The sequence below is a fragment of the Atractosteus spatula genome, chromosome 3 (assembly GCF_055471065.1).
Source record: "Atractosteus spatula isolate fAtrSpa1 chromosome 3, fAtrSpa1.hap1, whole genome shotgun sequence".
In the NCBI taxonomy this organism is placed as follows: Eukaryota; Metazoa; Chordata; class Actinopteri; order Semionotiformes; family Lepisosteidae; genus Atractosteus; species Atractosteus spatula.
Genome location: NC_142708.1, coordinates 20,431,555 through 20,448,657, shown reverse-complemented (window position 1 = coordinate 20,448,657; position 17,103 = coordinate 20,431,555).

Sequence of the window (17,103 nt, the reverse complement as noted above, 5' to 3'; positions counted from 1 at the left end):
GCATCTTTATACTTCATAGTATGTAAGAAAAAAAAACAGTAGGTAGAGTCCTGGGTTAATCAAAGTAGTTGCCTGAACCATATATTTAAAAATCCTTTTAAAAAATGTAAGAACTGCCATATTATTTTAATTGAAACAGCTGATTTAATCAAGATTTTTCAACTAAAATGCTTGCAAAATTGTACAAAGCTTGCACCTAAAAAGTTGCTAATATAAATTTTATGCCTACAACATATCTTAAACCATTTGGAGAAATCATTATGCATCCCATAACAATAACTCTTGCTGTTTAAAAAGTATTTGGTCATTTATCTCATAACACAGTGTTATTTCTCATGAGTATAAATCAGATGCTCTGTTGTTCATATATAGAGTTCCCCAAGATGGCAATATGATTGCCATTTTTTTCTCCAGACACAAACTGTCTCTGTCTTTGGAATTGCTTCACTGATTAAATTGAAACTTGGCAGCATTCACAAATAACCATAGCTGCTTCTGATTTGCACAAGTTGCAATTTTTCTGTTCATTATGGGTCATCAGCAGTTTGGCCAAATGCTGCTTCATATGCACACTCCTTCTGCTTAATTTAATGGCTGTTTGGACAATGAACTAACAATTTAGTAGGTGTTCTGCTGTGTGTACCATTAGCATATAGCAAAATTGGGTTTTTGCATAAACCACAATAGCTGCCTGATTTCTATTTTGTTTTCAGAATTCAAAAGCATTTTGTATTTGAAATAGCGTTCCTGCTTACACTGAGGTGAATGCCTGATCACCATTTTTTTTTCTGAAAATTAAAACTGTCTCCGTCTTGGGAACTGCTATGCCAATACAAATGAAATGTAACTGGTTTCATCACTCTTTCAGATGTGGCCTTGCCTTGCACTTTTTGTGCACATGCTGTGTCATCATGCTCTTGACTATTTGCAAACTGTGATCAAGTAATGTATGACAGATTAATAGATATCATTCTGTTTACAGTACAACTGCAGTATGGAAAAATGTAGTCCCTAAGCAGTCGCTTGACTATGCCTTCTCTTGTACTGTTAATACGTGGCCTGTACTGCAAACTGCAACTGTTTAAAAGTTGTTACTGCCATATCACTTTACCGTACTATTTCACCTACTAAATTGTATTATATCACCTGGCAACTCACAACTGGCAACCCACTGAAGCTAAGCAGGTGTGAGCCTGGTCAGTACCTGGATGGGAGACCTCCTGGGAAAAACTAAGGTTGCTGCTGGAAGAGGTGTTATTGGGGCCAGCAGGGGGCGCTCACCCCGCGGTCTATGTGGGTCCTAATGCCCCAGTATAGCAACAGGGACACTATACTGTAAACAGGAGCCGTCCTTCGAATGAGACGTAAAACCAGGGTCCTGACTCTCTGTGGTCATTAAAAATCCCAGGGCGTTTCTCGAAAAGCGTAGGGGTGTAACCCTGGCGTCCTGGCCAAATTTCCCATTGGCCCTTAACAATCATGGCCTCCTAATAATCCCCATCTATGAATTGGCTTCATTACTCTGCTCTCCTCCCCACTGATAGCTGATGTGTGGGGAGCGTTCTGGCGCACTATGGCTGCCGTCGCATCATCCAGGTGGGGCTTGATGCGCTCAAAGCGCTTTGAGTGGAGTGTCCAGAAAAGCGCTATATAAGTGTAAGCAATTATTATTATTATTCATGATGCTGGAATTTCATAGAAAGCCTAAAAAACAGCCGGCAGTATTCTATTTATTTTGAAAAATTGATGGTATCCCCAGGCTTACACTAACAGATATTCAACATTTTTAACAGACATTAAAAATGCAACAAATGAACATTACGACCCATTTTTTTTCTCAGCATGCTCTATGATGTGCTGGTGGGTGTAGTATACTGTCAGAAACTACTTGGTTGAAACTTGTTAATAATAAAGAATAATTAATTTTGCTTGTAGATTTAAATACCATACATTTGTTATCTTAATGATTATTACGCACATTTATTTGATCAGTTCTTATATTAACCAATATTTATCTGCTCTTCTCTAACAGTTAAGTCAGTGTTTCATTATATTAGGGGTAGACAAGTATGGGTGCTTTTAGACATGTAAGGCAAAGCTGCTTTCAGATGAGGCATTACTTGATTGACCACCACAAATTTGGAAGATATATAAAAGAAAATATTTGGTGATCCTGTACCTTTTTTAAAAAGTAACCTGCGTTGAAAATAATTTAGTGAATCTGTTCCTTAGAAAAAATATGTGGACGTCTATCTTCAGTTTTGGTCAGGAAATATGACACAATATTCCTACACTGCAATCCTCAAAAAAGAGAAAATTACACACTTTAGGATTTAGAAAAGCAATTTACTTCAAATTCTCATGGAGAAAAATATAAATAAAGGTCATTTATGGTTACAGCTGCATCAGAGAAGGTTCTATTTCGATTTTCTATTATAGTGATTTTGCATGGTCTCTCATTCTTTGGTATGATAAGTAGTTCTAGAACATTTCCATTAACATTGAATATTTTCATCACATTGTACTCAGAAAGACAGCATAATCCTCTTATACCATGCAGATACAGTATATTTTACTAAAGACTTGATTCTAGTGGTATAGCACATTCCCATAAGAAAAAATATGCCCTCCGAGGTACTTTTAAGAAAGCATATCTAAACAAAATGTTACATGGAGCTCTTTCTTCTGCTTTATGTTTTCAACATTTAAACTAGTTTGTGTGGTTCTTTTATGCAATATAGGCAATGCCTTGTCACTAATTGTATTTATTAAAAAGCCTAGAAAGTGAAATTAAAATCTAATTTACTAATTAAAGACATACAGTCTGTATTTCAATGCTGTGCTAACAGCTGATTGTGGAGTTGTCTGAGGACATTATTTGCTTGATAAAGCAACTATTGTATTCTTACTTTTTTTTTTACTAGAGTTATTTAAACCTATTTATTTATTTATAGATTATTCAATTTTCTGTTTATAAGTTATTTTTAAGTATTATAGATATTATTAAGTATTTAAATATTCTAGGTTCATAACTAAATGTATGACTATTTTACTGCCATGGGGAAAAGGCAGTCAATATTGGCAACATGACAGCACATTTTCAGCAAAAAAATCTTTTGAAGGAATCAGAGGAAATGTTTTTTTCTCCATTATATTAGAGGTAAATCATATTTAAGCACATTTTAGTCTCATGTTAACATGGCTGAAGGTCAGCAGAGCTTCATTTGTGAAAGATATTTCCACAGTCCTACTAAAAATATCAGCAAAGAACAGTTTGCCCATTATCTTAATTTCAGAAGCAAGAGAGTGGTGTTGATGTGCTCAAAACTGGCATACTATACTATACTATACTATATTATATTATAGTATATAATTTTATACTATAAAATTCTATGTATTTTATGGTACAATATTGCCCTGCCATGTGTAACTAAGGTGTATCTTTTTTCCCCACTCACCAGCTGACAACATTTGTATTGAAATGTCACATTTTTGGACACTGCAATGATATTGCAAGATAACAAGTATAACTTATGGGCTTGACTTATTTTAATTGACATTGTGATTAGAAAAAGAAACAGAGAAGTCAATGTAGTTTTTATGCATAGTTGATTTGATCCCCTGTTTTATTTGAATGACATGCAAGGCTACCCTTGTCCATTGATTTCAAATTGGATAGGAGCTGGAGCCTATCCCAGCTCAAGGCAGGGTACACAATGGAAGGGACGCCAGTCTATCGCTGGGTAAACAGTCCCTGACATGCACACTCTTACACCAGGGCCATTTTTTCCCCTTAAAGCCAGTTAACCTACCAGTATGTTTTTGGACTGTGGGAGGAAACTGGAGCACCTGGAGGAAACCCATGTAAACATATAGACTCCACGCTGATAGTACCCCATGTCCAGAACCAAACTCGCGGCCCCAGCACTGCGAGGCAGCAATGCTAACCACTGTGCTGCCTGGCTGCCATTACAATTATTAAAGTAAATATCATCACCAATCAATAAAAAAGAAAAGTGAAACCTCATAACCATGGAGAATCCATCCTAACATTGTTTTTGCTTCCATATTCAGAAATGGGAAACTCCTGTACTCAGAGGTTGCAGCACCTCAAATCAAAGTTTATTTATCAAATGCACAACAATACAGCGTGCAGCAGTAGTTGCTGGCAATGAAATGTATTTTCCGCGAGCTCACAAAAATCACAAGAATCACAAAAATCACAAAACTGAGGTTATGAAAATAAGATTACATAATAATAGATGTAATAGAAATTGAATAAAACTCAATATGAGTAGAGCTGCTACTGTATGTGTCCATGGTGTATGCAATATATACTATTGCGGTTATGCTGAATACAGTGAAAACTGTGTGTCCATGTAGCCATTACAGGTGATTTGCTAAAGGAGCTGCAGGTTGGCTATTTAGCAGTCTAAATAGCAGTCTAAAAAACACCTTCTTGTGTTTTTATTCCACTTCTGGAAAAGCCCTTAAATCTTTAATTAAACTAATTACTAACTGGGGTATACCCATAAAATTTAAGTAATGTTATCATTGTGAGGCATTTAGAGTTTACTGTGTGTGTGGCACCTTCCCAAAGCAGTTACAGTACATATTAATAAAATATTACTTGTTTGCAACTTAGTGCAGAGAGCAAGTTCATAGCTAGTTCATTATTCGTAATCTGAGTGGAGACATTGCCTGACATTAGAAAAAGAACATTGAACATTCAGATAACTAATCAAGCTCCTTAAGCAAAAGCGAATAAACTACACCTCACTAAACAGTATTTAATGTTGCATATTATAATGTTAGTATTGTACAATACAGGTTGCCATTCTCACACAAGTGTTTCTTACAACAACCTCCTTCATATTAAATATGAATAATATTGTTACAGCTATTGAGGTGTCTCAGGATCTAGAGACAGTGGTCAACATCAACAGTAGCTTGTGACGTTTGTAGTTCTCAGGATTTCAAAGTGAATAAAGTATGGAAGGTGTTTGCTGAGCTGTAGGGGAGTTTGAGACATATTGATCAAAAGGAATTGTCTGGTTTAACTTAATTAGGTTCTTGGTATATCATTAAGAGTCATCAGCAGTCAAGGGACACAGCATAAAAAGACAGGTAGGAAACAAGGACAAGGAAGACGGAGACACAGAAGGACAGACAGAGGAATTACAGAAAGAGAAGAGAGAGAGAAGGGAAGAACTGTTACAGAGAAGAGGATCTTGTTTGAATCATCCAGACCAAGATTCCAGTTAAGTATTTCAACCTTGTTTAAGAGTGCTTGCCGTTCTGTTGTTTTAGAAACTTCTGTTATAAAGAATCCCCAGGTTAAAAACGTTCTCTCCTGGTTAGTGGACGTGTTTTTTAGAATAGGGAATTAGGGTACTGTCACAGTCTCCTCCTTGCAGAGTTTAGAGGCGTAGATGGAATATAACAATAACTATGGCACAGCCAAAATTGCAAAGATGTGCAATGGTGTTTATTACAAGGAACTGTGTTCCCAAAGTCCACACCCAAGAAAAACAAAGTGAAACCACAAACTAACCAGAAAAAAAGAAAACAACACAAAGCTATAGTACAATAATACATACATTAATTACTATAAAAAATAGATTGTAGGCAGCTCCTATTCTACACCCACAATCCACTTTCTCCTATCTTCAAGAGTTCCTTTTCTAGGTTAAACTCCTCCCCCTAGAATATTCCACTATAAAGCACAAAAAATAATTTTACAAAATAATAATCAGAATTCTGATATACACAATTCTCCGTTAAGTACACAATTCAACAAAGAACATATTATTACCAAAAATAAAACATCATACTCCTTTTATGTACATAACTGTTGTTTAAGAAAATACTACCCCCTTTTAATGGTATCTTCGTTCAACTCAATCCACGCATGCGCAATCCTGAAACAGGCACTACTAAGCCAGCCCCTGTTGCCATGCCAAAGTTTTGCGGGAGAAACCATTTTGCCGGTGAGAAATCCAAACAGCGTATTTATTTGAAACTCACGAGTTGATCACCAATTTGGTTCATTTCACTTCTAAATCAAAGGAAAACAGGTGTTTGGCTTGAGTTAATGTTTAATTTTGATAATACGGGAACAACCCACAGAGCAAGCAAAGCTATCTCCGGAATTCCAGACTAGTTTGTTTATATTGGAAACCAGTGTTATCGCCTTTGTTTAGATAGTGAAGTGTTTACGTATGTGTATGTGTTCATGTGGATGATCTGGAAACGGGAGTCTCCAGTCACAGGTACCAGTCACTTTGGATCATTCAAATTTAGAGGAAGGCAGATTAAACTCGAGGTTGTGTTCTGTTTTATTTAGAAGGGAGGTTTATCTTTCTTGATGGCCTGTTTAGGCATTATACAGGATTTCTTAGTACAGGAGGATTGTAACTCATTGATTATCCCTCTTGGTTATTTTGGTATTCTCTATTTTCCTACATTTCTAACAATATAATTTGCTGTTGAAGCTACAGTAATACCTTGGCTACTCCAAATTGTTATTAAATAACTAAACTGTAATTAAATAATTGTTACTGGCATGTCAGGACACCACACCACTCGTGTGTTTTCTCCATTAAACTATTTTTAGTTTCCTGCATCTGTTGTGTTATTACCATACTTCGGTATAATCTTTAAACTTGACAGGTTTATTAACTATACCTTGATGGATTAACTCTACAGATTATAACACCACAATCTGAGCATTTGCCCCTTATCTGATCTCCCAGTTTGCTATTCATTAACGTTGTATTTCGTTTGCAGTACTTGCATTTTTTTATTTTCTGTGGAGGTCTATCAACTGTATCCATTAAAGTGTTGTTTCTTCAACAAATTCCAACAAGAAAGACTGTTTTAATGTTAACTATCTTCTAAAATCTTATTTCCATACAATTGATCCTCTAGGTTAGTTCTAATTATAATTGTCCTTTCTGTAACCTTTAATATAATAGTAGTAAGACTATATTTACTTCATTCATTTTTTTTTGCCATTTTTTAGAATGAGCATAGGCCTAGGCATAGGCAAACTAGGCAACTGCCTAGGGTCCCGAGGCCACCAGGTGGCCCTCTGAAAGTGCAATGTTGCATATTTTTAATCTGCACGTTCAAATGTGACAAAAAATTCACAATAGTGTCTCCTTCTGTTGCTGCTGTGGATTACGGTATATGTTTCTAAAGCCCAGAATAGAAAAGCAAAATGTCCAATCTCAAAACTGAGATTATTAGAATTATTGCAAGTCCCTGTAATAATGCATAATCTGCATAATAATGTAATACTTTGTATTTCATTTGTCAGATCCATGTAACTAGCGAAAGGTAGATGTGACGCTTTTTCAAGCTAGACACGTAGACTACTCGAGGTTTTTTGCTAGAAGTTAACAGATTCATGTTTCCAGTAAATGTACACAGGCCGTGTGATTAAGTAAGTGCTGCCTGACTAAAACTCTGCGCTGCAGAACAAAACACTGTTCAGCGATTAAATGTAATTTACTGTACATTGAAACGCATTGTCTTCCTTGCGGTTTCTCCTGTAATTAAGTGGGGGTTTTGTCAACCCAACCTGTAGCCCTTCGCGTTGATTAACCTGTTAGCTCAAGTTGATTAAAACATACCTGAGGTTGAAAATATAGGCATTTTTTTAATCAAACTTTCCCACCTGCGCAACCTTACTGATCTCACCTCCCTCGTTATTGATTGCACTCGATTTTCTTACTTAATGTAATGTTTATTCTGCAGTTCCTTTCTACAAAGTTTCAGAGCATTACTTTTCACATTATGATTGCTATAATTTTGAAGTAACAGATAACCTACTTATTTATTGTTTCTAAATTTTCTTTACTTTCAATGTTAGAATACGTTATCTTTGTAAAATGTGTGCCTCCTTTTCTTGTTCCTGAGTAATTTATTACTTAGTTCTTCAAAGCTGGTTAAAAGGTTTTCAAATTATATAATTTATTTAATTAAACTTAAATTTAATTAAACCAGTTAGCCATATCACCCTGCAACTCACAACTGGCAACCCACTGAAGCTAAGCAGCTGTGAGCCTGGTCAGTACCTGGATGGGAGACCTCCTGGGAAAAACTAAGGTTGCTGCTGGAAGAGGTGTTAGTGGAGCCAGCAGGGGGCGCTCACCCTGCGGTCTATGTGGGTCCTTATGCCCCAGTATAGCGACGGGGACACTATACTGTAAACAGGCGTCGTCCTTCGAATGAGACGTAAAACCGAGGTCCTGACTCTCTGTGGTCATTAAAAATCCCAGGGCGTTTCTCGAAAAGAGTAGGGGTGTAACCCCGATGTCCTGGCCAAATTTCCCAGTGGCCCTTACCAAACATGGCCTCCTAATAATCCCCATCTATGAATTGGCTTCATTACTCTGCTCTCCTGCCCACTGATAGCTGATGTGTGGTGAGTGTTCTGGCGCACTATGGCTGCCGTCGCATCATCCAGGTGGATGCTGCACATTGGTGGTGGTGGAGGGGAGTCCCCATTACCTGTAAAGCGCTTTGAGTGGAGTGTCCAGAAAAGCGCTATATAAGTATAAACAATTATTATTATTATTATTATTATTATTAATTGATCTAAGTAGTAAAATAAGGCTATGGTGGAAGCCGATAATAGTAGTGTCTGTGCAAATTGTGACCTGGAGGGACCCCTTTCCAAGATCTTGTTTAGGCCCCCAGAAAGCTAGGGCCAGCCTTGAGAATGGGTCCGACGTTAGGTTTCCTGTTAAGGCACTTGTCTTGAGTGACCGTGAGAAGGGTTTTGTTTATGGCTTACAAATAACGTCTTTTTTTTTACATCTGGTTTACACCAGTTCTGCTTCTCCTATACTTATATAATTTAATATAGAACTTTAACTTTCCTCTGCCTGAAGCATGATTTGAGCATGTTTTCATGTATTGATATGTTTCTCATTCTTATTTATTCACCACATTATTTCAAACTCTGCTGATACTTGGCTTTTGTGATGCTGAAACAAAACTAAATCTAAATATGTTTTTTATTTTGCAATATTTCTTTTTATCTCTATTTGTGTGTAATGTTTTTTTTTCACTCTGTCTTGCAAATCATCATGGTCCTTTCTTCAACTGGATCCTATTCTTTTTGTTAATAGTATTCAGTGCTTTCTGGTTATCCCTGCTTAAAATTTTTTATGAAACAATTTAAACCACCACATTCTGCTTTTCTCTATTTTCTGCTATGATGTCTCCCAATCATGACCTCTAAGTACTGCAAAATTTCTTGGATTATTAATGAAATAAGGAAGATTGTTTGTAAAACTAACACTTGAGTGCAGAAAATAGTCAAACAAATCAAACAGTGCTGGTGTTTTTTTAAATGCAATAAGGTAATTAATCAACGCCTTAGATGGAACAGAAAACAAAAGGCAGAGTACTCCAGGAGCACAAGTAGGAACCATTATTATAATTAATGTATATTTACCTTATCCCATTCTTTTTCTCTGGAACCTTTTCTCTTTCCTTCATAATCTGCTTTCTTTAAATCATAAATGTTTTTATTTAAACATTTTGCTCATTCCCTGTATAGTCTGAAAATACATTTCAAAGAATACCTTACTATAATCACAGTTCCTTAATTGTCCAGTCTAGGGTAGGGGAAGTTGGTTGCAATGACATTTAGGGTGGATGGCCACGATCTTTCTTAATGAATTGAAATTTCCTCCTACACAACCATGTTTTTATGGTTTTAGCACCATGAAAAATATTATTTTATTTTGAGATCATTTTTTTTATTTCGCAATAATCATTTAAGAAAACCCGGAAAATATTTTGCAACTTCATTTAAAAATAATGGTTTAGGAACCAGAATATCATCTTCATGAAAGTAAGATTTAGGCATCAAGTATAACTCCTGGTAATTGAGTACTCCTGGGTTCAGTGCATGTAACATCGAGACAATTTCCTAGCAGAACCGCTATATTCCAGAGGACGGCTGTGTGTGCATTTGACTTTGACAACATTTCAGGCATTGCTGGTCTTTAAGAGAAGCTTTTTGAGATCCAAAACAATGAGACACTGTGCTACAATTGACAAAATCAAACAGGTTCACTAAGTGTGCTCTGGGTCAAAGTGAAGAAGAAAAAAACAATTCTGAGAAACGAGGCTCTGATAGTTTTACTATCCTTTTCTAAAAACCTGCTTGTGTGAAAACCTACTTTTCAGCAATTCTCATAACAAAAATTAAGCTTGTAAGCATACCACAACCAGAAAATGACATACAGTAAGATGTGGCTTTGAAATACAAAGCCACTGTTTGAACAGTTTCAAAGCTTGTACAAAGCCAACGTTCACAATAAGCCTTTAAGACCAGATTTGAGTTAAGTATTTCAACCTTATTAAGAGAGTTTGCCGTTCTGTTGTTTTAGGAAACTGTGATTTCCTGTATAGAGAATTGCTAAGTTACAAGTGGTCTCCCATGGTTAGTGAATACATTTTTAGAATGCAGAGATAGGTTTTCCATTCACTTCGTAGCATCCAGATTATAGAGATTTGCCTGCAGGCCGTATTCTGTTTTGTCTTGGAAGATAGGATTATCTCTATTTGGAGGGCTGTTGGGTGATGTAGAGGATTCAAGTACTTGGTAGCAGTCTTAAGTTTTTCTGCATGGTCAGGACATAGACCTTTGAGACACCATGTTTGTAAATAGATTAACTTGTATGTTGTATTTTGTGTTGTGTGTTGTTGTCAGTATTAATACATATTTGTTTTACCCAGTGTGCCATATCTATTACTCTTTTGCTCAGGTGCCTCTGATTGTATCAACTGATAGGGTATATTTTTGGCATAATCTTTACAATTTGGTGGTTATGATTATTCATTTTAATTATTGATTATCCCACTTGGTCTGTTTCCAGTATTTCCTATTTTCTCAACCCTGTATTTTAACAAAACCTATAATTTGTTTTGACATTTTTCATTTGTGCTTTTGTGCAAAACTATTGTTAGTAAATTGTTTATTACCAGCTAACACTAATTATTAATTATATTTGTATAATTATTTTGTACAAATATTTAATTTCTTAAGCATTAGTAATATTTTACTAACAGTATTGTTCTTATTTTGTGGACAACAGTAAAGTAATTAAAAGGAAATTAACTCAAACCATGGGTTGCAAAGCTGTCTCCTTCTATTTCCACTTATGAGAACATTTTGGAACAGAAAACCTGTTTGAGCGTTTGTCAAAAACATTAAAAATGGATTTAAACAAAATTCTACAATTGTAAGGATAATTATTTTAAACCAGTTAGAAAACCTTGATGTCCACTCCAATTATTTTATATAACCCGAATAGACAACAGGGAGTACAGAGTTTTAAGGTCAAACTGCCACTACAAATGCAACAAAAAGTAAAACTTCTGACCAGAGACAGATAGTACAGTCTAATTATTGAAGCGCTGGGCCAGGTTAGATATCAACAAAGAGTTTAAATAAAACAGGGTGAATTAACATATTAAAACTGACCAAAATAACAGCAGGATGTTAGGCCCAGGCAAGCCAGAATTTGCAGCCCCTGGTCTCCATGGTAACCAGCTGTGTTCACAAGCAGAGTTAAACACCTCCCAGTAGCTCTTTTTTTCCCCAAATGCCACAACCTGGATGGAAAACAGTGTATGCCCCTGGCAGGTCAGGTTAGTTGCTAGGACACCACCCACAGACATGCAGCTAGGAGATAATGGGGATCTGACTGACTGTCAGTTTCTGCCTCGAGATTGGGATCAAGGCTTTAGGCTGGTTCAGGCAATGTACAGTACTGGGTGGTTTACTAGCAGGCTGGTTAGTATGAAGAGCACTTCCATATGAGAGTAGGAAGCTCAATGGCAGAGCATCTGACTGTGGACAGGATAGGACTTGCTGTAAGTAGCCTGGAACTGATGAGGTAAGTGGGGGAAATAGACCTGTGAAAATAACCAGATAGTGTTCAGAATTGGTTAAAGACAGCACACGTTACTGGTTTACAATTAATTACAATATCTGATAGATATGCCTCTTTAAATATGTGTAATCTAAAATATACTACTGGTGTGTTTTATAATATTAACATATTTTGAAATTGTATTTGATTTCACACAGTCAGTTGTTCGAGTGATAAAACAGTTCTTCATACCCTCAGTAATGATGAACCCACCATACAGACTTATCGAAACATTTTTTTATCATTTTGCCAAGACAGGCTTTGGGTTTTTAAAGGACCCTGGAACAATTGAAATAGCGAGAAGATAGATGGATGGATGGACTGAATGAAATTTGTTTTATAACCTGAAAGTATAATATCGCTATACTCACGGTAACAGTGAAGTACTAAAGTAAAAACACAGAAGTGACATAGAAACAGCAAGCTAGTATTAAAATCCAGAGAAATCACAAGCACAGTACAGGAGCAATCCAGGAACAAATCAAGAAGGCAAGCACAGTCAGTGAACAGAAGATAAATAACTGAGAATGCGAAGACTACTAACAGAAGACTGACAATTGCTCACAGGTGATGCAGATTTCCTATCGGCATGCATTTCCATGGTAACTGGGATTGAGAGAAAGCTACATGGCCGGCTCTCATGGCAAACACTAGCTTGCTCTGAAGCTTTGCTATGGAGATAAGACAGAAACTTATTACATTCTGTATCATATATAGACCAAAGGTATTTAATATACTATGTAGTGGATATTATTCTTCTGTGCATTTTACTGAAGTGTAAGTCTCACATTGTGCCATTCTCTGTCTAAATCAGGTTAAAATTTAAAAAAAATTGTCTAAAATTATTCTTGTCCAATTGGTGGTTAAATTTGTAGCTAACTAATATATTAGCATTTTTTGATAATGTCACTTACATGGTAGAGGAAATTTCACACTACATTGGAAATTATTATATAACACACAAAACGGTGAATTCTGCTAAGCTAAAAAACTGTTCTAGGAGGTGAACAGTATAATCAAAGGCATGTGATTAACATTAAAAGGAGTTTATTCAATATAGGGTTGTGGGGGAGCCAGAGCCTATTCCAGCAATTAACCGGGCCAAGGTGGGATACTCCCTGGATGGGACACCAGTCCATCACAGGGCACACACTCACACCAGAACCAGTTTTCCCAGAGGCCAACCAACCTACCATATGTTTTTGGACTGTGGGAGGAAACTGGAGCACCCAGAGGACAGCCATACGAGCACAGGATATAGTACAAACTCCACAGAGATGGCACCGTAGGTCCAGAATTGAACCCAGAGCTTCCCCAGAGGAAGAAATGCTAACCACTATGCTAACATAACACATTTGTGCCATGCTTAAAATGTGCTCAATCCTTGTAGGATATAATTAACAGGACCATGTAACACCAACTATGATACTAACATGATTTAAAATAGCAGGAAGGTAAGGGAGGTTAAAATCAAGATGACAATTGTTAGTTTAAATTATTGTTAACACAAAAAACTGAGCTAGTGTGTTAGCAGAAAATGAGGATGTACTGTATATTCTCCTATTTAAAGACACGATTCATGTCAACTTAATAGTGCAGGCACCTCTCTGAAACTTCCAGCCCTTTTGAATTAAGAGATGGATGCTTATATATTTTGCTTACACTCAATTTGGAGTACCATAACTAAGGGTTTAATGCATTTTTAGTTAACTTACAATATGACATCTTTGCTGATGAGAGTTGTGCTGGAGCTCTGTTAAACTGAAAATTCCCCAATATATTTCAGAAAACAATTCTTGTTGCAGTACTCTATTCTACTTAGTGAAGTATGTTAAATGAGGTTTAAAAGGGTGCATAGTATTTTGCATATGTCTGTTGGCATAGCCATATAAATACTGTTTTCTATTACAAATCTGAAAAGGACTGAGAATCAAACCTTCTGTCTAATATTCAATGTCTAATATTTAGGTATAGCCATTAATTATACCTCCTTTTTATGCCAATGTAATGCACACTGCTACAATTATTTTTTTAATTGTCATGTTCAGTGTCCATTAGCATTTCTTCTTTTTTCTTTTCCGCTGTTTTTGTTAACTGCCAGCAGGTGGCGTGAGCTTGGGTGGAGAGCAGCTTTTCACCCCAGCACGTGAATTAAACAGCAAATGCACTGTGGTGAAGTACAGCAGCTTTAATTAGCCATCTTTGTAAATTAACGGGTAAGCTTGCAGTTTAAATGTCACACAGTATAAGATGTGTAAATATGGTGGTAAGTTTTCTTTTTAGTTTAGCTACTTAATGGAAGTCTCTAATTATAAACCAAAAAGATCAGAATATAAAAACAAAGGGGTGGTAATGAATAAACTTGTTTGGATCAATAAACCTTGTTATAAGATATGACTCATGGAAAATGTCAAGAGTTACACAGTGTTAATGAATATCTTCTACTTGCTATTTTGATTAAGGTTGTGTTATTAATATGTACTGTATGTTTTAGGATGAAAAGGGGCAAGCCTCCACAGGGAGTCTAATACACATTGAAGTAATATCCATATGAAATACAGTCTGTATTGTTCAGTAGGTTCAGTGATTATTTTATGCACCTCGGTATTGGACTAAGACATGCTAGTGATGGGACAATGTAGATGGACACAGTGGAAACTGTTTAAATCTACATTTATGGTTTTAAATGAGAAAATAATATTTTACGTCAGTTTAAAAGTGAATATAATGGTAAACATTGCACTATGGTGAAGCACAGCAGCTTTAATTATCAATCTTTGTAAAATTACAGATCAACAGAAACCCAAATAACGTTTGGGTTTCTGTTGTATATGTTGTATATGAATGGGCACGTCTAGTATTTTCTAAAGTGCAACACCAACACAAATACATTTCCTCTGCCATTCCTCAACCTGTCTGAAAGAGAAGACTGCAAACACAACCTCTCAAATGCATACTATTAAGCCATAAATGTCTGATCACATTTGGTTCCTAGAGTACCACTGACCTGTTTTTCATGTTGGGTGGGAGGCGATCATAGTCATTACTGATAACGCCCACTCCCAGATATCCAGGCACCTGAGGAGTGACGGGGATTACTGGTGCATGGTGAAACTGAGATCAGTGCAAGCATTTTGTTTGCAACCCCACTGAGCCTTCATGGAATGCTTTTTGTTCTGAATGAGGACATAAATGAACTTTTCTGCTTTCTGCTCTAAATGTACAATAGTCTCTGTTAAATGACTGGTATCAACTTTAAACAAATAGTTGCAGAGAATATTCACTTAATCTCTGTTTCCTATAATATACTTTGAATACTTTTAGTTATAATGAATGCTAGAGTGTTATATTCTAATGTTTACTGACAGGCATTAAATAGGCAAGAATTAGTATTGATTCCAATGTCCATTTGATTGGGTTTTTATTGCCTGTCAGTATATGTAGAAAATAAACTGTCTAAATGCTAAGTACTCTTCTTATATGTCTTTTAATTAGATCCCACAGAGCTTAATACACATCAAGTTTATTGGAAATAATGTGTGTTGAAGATTCATGTATACTAGAAAATCCATCTAGCATGCATTTTAATGGTCTCTGAAGGTGAGGTCTTAAATGGATGAACTATTACATCCATCCTTATATACTGTATAAGAATATATTATGCTTCAGTCATTAAATGGGTTTGACATTTTTGCAATAAAAGATTAATAAGCACTAAAAGTTAATTACTTGTGAACAAATTTAATTTCTTGCCTTTAAGTGTCATACTAATATATATATATAACCTCAGATAAAAGAAACATAATTATAGCAGATAGGCTATTCAAGACATCATCAATAAATGTAGAAGTAAGCACAAAAACAAATTATAAACTTCTACTATTTTAGGGCAGATTTCAGGGCATAAAGTATTTGGCAGCCTTTAAACATTACATGGCTATTCAAATTTGAGCTTTTAAAAATATTACATCATACATTAGTTATTACTTTAGACAAGGGATTGTATGCATGTTCATTTAATATAAGCCATTGATATATGACCATATGTGCTTAAATGTGCTATCTTCTCATTCTATTATGAGGCACTTGTGTTTCCATGTTTATCAGTACACCCAACTGTTTATTTCTTTTTGCACCTTCATGCGCTAATGGACTATGTGCCATCTCTGCCAACATGCAACTGAATGGGTGCCAGTTACGAGAACATAAGAAAGATTTCAAACCAGGCCTGTCTAGCCATTTAGTAATGTTCCAAATATCTCATCTAGCTGTTTCTTGAAAGATAGCAGGGTGTCAGCTTCAACAACATGACTGGATAGCTATGTTCCACTCTCCCACAACCTCTGGGTAAAGAATTGTGCCTTCTGTTCTCAGTTTTAAACACACTTCTGCCCTCTGGGTCATTTTTCCCAATTCATTCTGAAGATGTCCACTGGATCAATGCTTCTGAGGATTTTGAATACTTTTGTCCGGTCCCTTTTTGTCTTCCCTCTTCCTTCAGCCTCTCTGTGTAGGATATTATGTTAAGCCCCAAATGGGGAAATGTTCAATGTAACTTTTCATGCGTTCTGTGATGTTTTAGCATTTACTCTGTGTTGGTCTTGGGGGGTATTTGTTTTTGGGAACTTGTGGATGATGCCTCTTTTCTATTGCCAGGCATCATCCATGAAATTCAGTGTGAAAACAATTGTAAATACTCTGTTATGTTGGCCTTCTCAGTTTTGAATCTGTGTGCAACTACTGAATGTTGCTGGTGTTTGTTAGATATGGACATTCTTTTCATAATACCATTTACTGTAATTTTGTATTCTGTATTAATGCAAGTGTTCTACTTACTTGGCTTGTTTTTTCAGATTTGACAACTCTATTCTTATGTCCAGGCAATGTCCCTTAATATGTGGGGTACGCAATGTACTGGTGTAGTTACCTTCTTGTTTGTGACTCATATTTTCATATTGATTTTCAGTATCTGAAGCATATTTGTTGATGTGTTTTAGTAACTAATATAATGTTGAATCTATTTGTTTTTGCAAACAGACTGAAAGCTTGATTTGATCCTCTGGTGGGTTTGACTGCCTTCTCCATATGGCCATACAAAGCAGTTTAAGGCAAATCTTGTACATGTTTTCGTTATTAACTGTAT